The sequence below is a fragment of the Pteropus medius genome, unplaced genomic scaffold (assembly GCF_902729225.1).
Source record: "Pteropus medius unplaced genomic scaffold, Ma_sr-lr_union100, whole genome shotgun sequence".
NCBI classification, from domain to species: domain Eukaryota; kingdom Metazoa; phylum Chordata; class Mammalia; order Chiroptera; family Pteropodidae; genus Pteropus; species Pteropus medius.
This window is the reverse complement of record NW_024346667.1, coordinates 21,030,805-21,037,745: the sequence shown is the minus strand read 5'-3', so window position 1 is coordinate 21,037,745 and position 6,941 is coordinate 21,030,805.

Below are 6,941 nucleotides of genomic sequence, written 5' to 3'. Positions count from 1 at the left end.
ATTCATGAACTTGATGGACCCCAAGTGACGGTAACAATCAAAGTTGTCAAATCAGAGTTCTGCCACTTCCTCATGGGCAGACTGGGCCAGTAACCCTTATTAGTTAGAGAATGGCGCTTCAACCAAGCTTATGTCTTATTCATTTGTATGTTACGCTGCAAATTTTGTTTGATCTTATAAATACACATAAGTTTTCAAGTTCATTTTAAATGTATTACATCTCCTTAAACTTTTTCATCTTAGGTTTAAAAGTTGCCTAATACAGGAATCGAACAGCATGAGTCTATCATCCATGTAAATTTGTTTTAGATAACCAACATAATAATTCAAAATCACTGCAAAAACTGGTAGATAAATTTTTTATCTTAATTACAATTAGTATTAAGAACCTGTCAGATACCATGATTAAGTTTTTCTCAACAGTGAAATGTTATAGATTCAAAGTTCAATAAAATTAACAATTTTACGGTGAAAAATCAGTTTAATTACAAGTGAGCTTCAACAAGATTAATAGCTGACTTCTCCATGGAAATAACTAGGTGAGAAGGTAGTAGGATAACATATTCAAGGTGAAATAAAAAGAATGTCATACAAGAATCCTATGTCCAGCAAAACTATCCTTAAAAAATGAAGGAGAAAATGGTAAAATCCCAGGTAAGCAAAAACTGCGAATTCCTTACTAACTGACCTGGCCCACAAGAACAACTGTTTGGCAGTTCCTCAAAATGTTAAAAATAAGGTTCCCACATGACCTCGCAATTCCAATCCTAGATATATATTCAAGAGAAATAAAAACATATGTTCACATGAAATGTGTACATGAATGCTCATAGCAGCTTTATTCTTAATAGCCAAAACGTGGAAACACCCCAAATATCTATCAACTGGTGAATGGGTAAACAAATGTATTTGGCAATAGAAAGGATGAAGTACTGGAGCATAGATGACCCTTGAAAACATTTTGCTAAATGAAAGAAGCCAGTCACAAAATACCACATATTGCATGATTCCATTTACATGAAATGTCCAGAAAAGGCAAATCCGTAGAGACAGAAAGTAGGCTAGTGGTTGCCAGGGGCCGAGGGAAGGGAGGAACGAGGAGTGACTGGTAATGAGGTGATGGAAATGTTACAGAATTAGATAGTGGTGATGGTTGCACAACTCTGTGAATGTGTTTTAAAGATCACTACACTTTAAATCAGCTAACTTGATGGTATACAAATTATATCTCAATAAAGCTTTTATTTAAAAAATATAAAAGGTTAAAGGGAGAGTCTCTGACCCAGAACAAACCTATGATAATCATTTGATCCTCATCTCTTTTGTCCACAGATGAAGAAACTGTAGCCAAAATAAGATAGAAATATTGCTTTAGATGAGTGTGATGTCAGTATGTGTTCCACTACATCATGTAGGTAGAGCGTCTGCATAAGCTGTGTGAGAGCACTTGAAATTGCTCAGATATGTGTTTCATATCCAAACAATATGTCCTCTTTTTTCTTTCAGAGATCTTGGGAAGATTACTCCATTGGATAAACATTCCAGTCAATAAACAAGTATCAGTTGAAATGTAATTCAAGTTTGCATTGTCGAGATTTAAAAGCAGTTAAGAGGTTTAGCACACAGATTGTTGGACTCAGGCAGACCTGACTCCAAGTTCTCACTCAACAGTGTGCCTTCAGGTTGAGTTGCTTAACCAAGCTAAGCCTCAATTTCTCCAAATGCAAATTAGCCAATGTGAAAAAAGTACTTAGATCGTGTTGTTTTAGAATTGAGAAAATGTATGTGATATATTTATTTTAGTGCCTAATTCATACAAAGAAATTAATAAGTGATTTCAACAATGAGAATGATGAGAATGATGACGGTGATGGTGATACTGTTCTCAGTAACAGAATACAGAGGTTATATAAACAGGTCCCTTTCTTTTTTTCTGGAGTTCCTGGTATCATCATGTTAATTTATATAATAATGTGTTATTGGAGGCAGAGATGACATCTTCTCTTCTCACTTGTCCACATGGGAAAATCTGAGAATACTGAGAGAAGCGAGAAACCAAAACAGAAAGCCATAAAGATAATAAAAAGGGCTTCCTTTCATACCTTTTGTTTTGCCTCTCTCTGTAATGCTGATTTCTTCTTTGTTGTCATTGATTCAGCAGCCACTGAAGATAAGGAAATTGAATGAATAGGATGTTCAAGGATAAGGAGAGGTACACCCAAATGATCAATATATTTCAAAGACATTGCACGTGTGCAAAGAAGTAAAAATATGTTATACAAATAGAAAGAAATCTTGGGGGAAAAAACTCAAAATTTATTGTGCAAGACCCTCATGTATTGACATAGTTTTCTTTGTCCATTTGTCATTTCTTATTGTTTGGAGGGTATAAATAAATAATAGACCATGACATTTTCTAGAGATTGCATTTGTTCATATCTCTCTATGACACATATAATATTTCATAGATACATACTTATTAGAAGTAACCAGGACACAGAGAAAAGAACAAGGAAGAATCGTTTACTATGGGCCAGGAGGTTATCTCATTCAGTCCTCTAAAGCCATATGTGGTAGACATTAGTATTCTAATTATGTAGATGAAAAATCTATGACTCATAGGGACATAAGGGCACACGGCTAATAGGTTGCACATGGTCATAGGTTCTGCCATTAACATGATTTTTTAAATAACAGCTTTATTGAGATATAATTTATATAGCATACAATTTACCTCATAAGAGAAAAACAAATTTGTCAAAATTGAAAAGCTGATACTTTTCCTACTACCTGAAAGTAAGAAAATATGTATATTATTGTGCCAATGACAAGTTAAAAAAAATAAAGTTCATGTCTTAGATGTTAAAGGTCATATCAAAGATTATAAGAAAGTCATGCAGGTATGTCCCAGATTCTTTAAATTTAAAGAAATTTAATTGATTTAAAAAGGAAACACTGGAGGGCTAAGTCATCCTGGCTAGGAATAATCTAGATTCCAACCCAAATCTTGAGAGTCACGTCCCATGTTACCGCCAGCACAAGTTTAGTTCAAATTCCAGATCTCTCTCTCATTGGCCACGTGACTTTGGACTTGACATTTCAAAGATCACATTTCCTCAGAGGATTGATGCAAGTTTTTAATATCTTTTTTTCAGTGTCAGACACGTATTGAAGTCTCATTATAGGCAACTTCTTTTCCTTTGTCCTCTAAAATACAAATATTTCTGAGAAACATGTAGCATGAAATAAATTTTCATTAGATATTGAATTATCACATATATTACCTCTCAACAATCAGGGGTACTGTCTTACTTTTTTAAAGGTGAGAGAGAGAGAGAGAGAGAGAGAGATTGAGGGAGAGAGAGGAGAATGAGCATTATTAAAGAGAGGATAAGCAGGCATATGAAAACCTCAGTTAACAATACCATGTATCTGGGAATATCTTCTTTTGAGGCCAATTTTAAACTGAAACTCATGTTTTCAAGGCCTCATGAAATCTTTGTTTCCTATTTTGTATAAACAGGGGCTAATGATTGCTCTGGAAAATTAAAGATTAGAATATGTAACCTACTTAAAATGTTCAAATTCAATATAAATAGATAACAATAACTATGCTGGTCAAAAGAAATAGTTTTGTGCCTGGATTAAATATGCCTTCCAGCTCTTAGATATGCCATATATCTTATGTACGAGACATACACCTACAGCTCTATATTGCGTTATCAAGCTACTCACTCATTCATTTCTTGTTAACTAACCAAGCCTTGAGCTAGGCTGAAGGCAGGTAGGTGGCAACAGTAGAAGAGTAGAAAGACATAAAATACTGTTCTTGCCTTTAAGGCGCTAACATTCCGATAGATACAAAATGTCTTATCACAACCTCTTTATGATAATCACTAAGTTCAGTAGGACGAAGCTGGCTAATTTTAAACTGAGAATTGTAGGGATGAAATGTAGACCACATTTGTGTGATTCTTCATAGTCATGCCGAAATTCTGTGACCAGATTCATGCATCAGGCTCTTGGAAGCTGCTATTTCTATGTGGTTTTAAGTCATCTGCCTCTTTTATATTTAGCAAAATGTTTTCTGAGTTAATAAAGAAAAATAAGACGCCAAATATGATTTTAAGATCTTGACACAGAGTTTATACAACTCAGCAGAAGAGATAAAAACCTCCGTTATAGCTAACAAAAGACCTCCCCACAGAATTAATAGGTAGCAATGGCATGAGAGATAATATGAAAATGATAAGGCTCAAATTTAACTAATTTCCCTCAATTCCTGCTGAAGAGCTATCCTTTAGTATTTACAGCCTTGACCACATGACTTCTTGAAGGTTTATTTGCAAACTTGTCCCACTGTTCCACATTAGCTTCTGCCTACAGTTTCAGGATTTGGGGCAGAGATTGCTTGTCCTGGGACAGGAGCATTATAGATTCTTGGTTATCATGGAAATTGCACTGATGAGGCATTATATGAATTTATTGGGAGCCAATGGACATTATTTTAGCACTCCCCTTCTCCCCCCTACCCTTTAACAAGGGACTCTGGAGGAAGTAAAATCACCCTGCACTCCTTAACACAGGCCAGATGACAGTTCCTTTCATTGTTGGGTCAGTTTTATAATTTTATGAACAGGACAGAGGTTTCCAGACTTGCCTCCCCCATTTCTTCTTCCTTGCCCCTACTAGTGAGGACTTACTTCCTGCTTCTAACCTGCTTCTCAAAAACCATTTCCACTAAAGTTGTTTAGCAGATTCAGCTTCAGTCTTGCATCTTTCTTCTAAACTTTGACTCAGTAAGAGTCAATCTTCTATTTAATTTCCTTTCAATTGTATAAAGTGTCTTAACTTTATAACTTCTGACTTTTAATAAAATTGAAAAATGAAGATTGCTGTGCACTAGTTAATTACATTTGCACAATCTCATCAAAAAAATTGAAGTTCTATATTTTGCTTTATTACGAATTAAGAAAATATAATTCTAACATCAGTAGTAAGAGTTATCTTTCCCTATTTCAGAATAAATAAATGCTAAGAAATTTTCTCTTTAACGTATGCCTTCCACCGAAAAGACCTCTTCTCGAACCCATTTTCAGATGCTGGATTTCTAAACTACGACAGCTATAACCTTGAGTATCCAACATTCCAAAATGTGTCTGGCCGTCTTCACCCAGTGCCCATGTACTTCAACCCTGTGCAAAGGTGGGTTTATCCAGGGACTAGGAAATATTTTGTTCATGGCTAAAGTCTGCCATAAGAATTACCACGTTGGGCATTGGTCGACTTTTCTTAAGAACTGTGTTTTATTTTTGTGTTTCATAATTTGCAGTAATATTTCTAATTAATTGACTAAACAAAGCTCTGTAAAAATATACAGGTTACACTTATAGTTCTAAAGAGATCTTTCTGAATTGATGGTGCCCAGGGTTATCAAAATCTATTATCTGTATCCTTGTCATACAACTGCTTAATCCATTAATCACAGTTATTTCTGTATACATTTTAGAAGTTATTTAATTTATTAGATGCTCAGACTATCACATGTTAAGCGTATATAATAATATGTACTTTTTATATTTGTTCTGAGGATTAATTTTTAATTGTCTTTAAAGTGACTATGGTGAGTAATTACCTTTTATTCTTTGGTTTGGTTATTCTTTTGATCCCCTGCATCCCCCCTTCTTCAATCTGTAAGGACTGAGATTTGGGGAATAAAAAGCCTCCTGCCCCCAAAATTTCAGATACTTTTCCTGAATAATAGGAATAAGGCATGGACACTTGATATAATCCTAACCAATCCAATGGTTCTTTTCTAGATGGGTGACCCTACCTGGAAAAAAAAAAAAAAATCTGAAATGGTTTAGAATTCACTGTAGTAGAAGCAGTATCAATTTTTGCATGGTGGTGCCCACAATCCACGTGTGCTGCCAGCAGCCTTTCCCTGGTACCATCCATTGATCGATCAGTAGCTGTGTCAGTGCCAAAGCCAATGTTCCTGTGGTATCGCCTTGGTGATGGTTTTGCCCATCTAGTTGACCTTGCCCTTGCCTAAAGCTTCTCGATAAGTTAATTTTTATTTTCTAAATCTTCTCGATAAGTTAATTTTTATTTTCTAAATAAGTTTGAATGTTTTATGTTTAAAGAAATCAGAATAAGTTTCTGCTGTTTACAAAAAGAACCTTCGCTGCAAAGATCAGTACATCATAGATTCTCAATAAATTTTAATATTGTCCTCCTTGATCCTACAAAACCTGTCAGTTAAACCTATTTCATAAAGCCCTTTCCTCTTAAAAAAGGTGCACTTAGACCCAATGAATGCCTACAGTATTCAGTTATGAAATATTGTTCTATCAATGAAGAGGAGAAGTCTTTATGGAAAATCCAATATTAATGAAGACCTTGAAAGACTGGTAAGATTTTGACAGATTTTGAAGCCCCTATCGAGGCTGAGATGGGTACTGGGAGTTAGTACTAGGAAAGGAGGTTTTTTGTTTTGTGTTTCTTTGTTTTTAAAATAGCTAGAGCAACAAGATAAAGAATAAGTAAACTAGAATCCTATAAAAAAAATACCAAAAGCCAAATTTGTGGTACTTTCATGTTATTTATATGGCAGGAGAGCGAAAGAAAAGAAAAATAAAAGAAGCCATAAACAAGGCAAAACTGAAATAAAGTGAAAACTAAGACCGTGTGTATATACACATTTTATTCTCTGCGTATGTATTTTTATCATACTTTAGATTCACACGGAATAATATAGTACATTCACAATATTATTCCTTCATAACACAATAAACATGGTTCAAAATTACAACCAAGCAAAAGGCAAAACTGTATTAGTGTGAGGTTAATGTAATCACTTCAGTGAACATCTTTCTAAATGAAGAATCCTGGGGACTCTGGTTCTGACTGCCTCCCTCTTCCCTCAGCTCTTCCCAGAT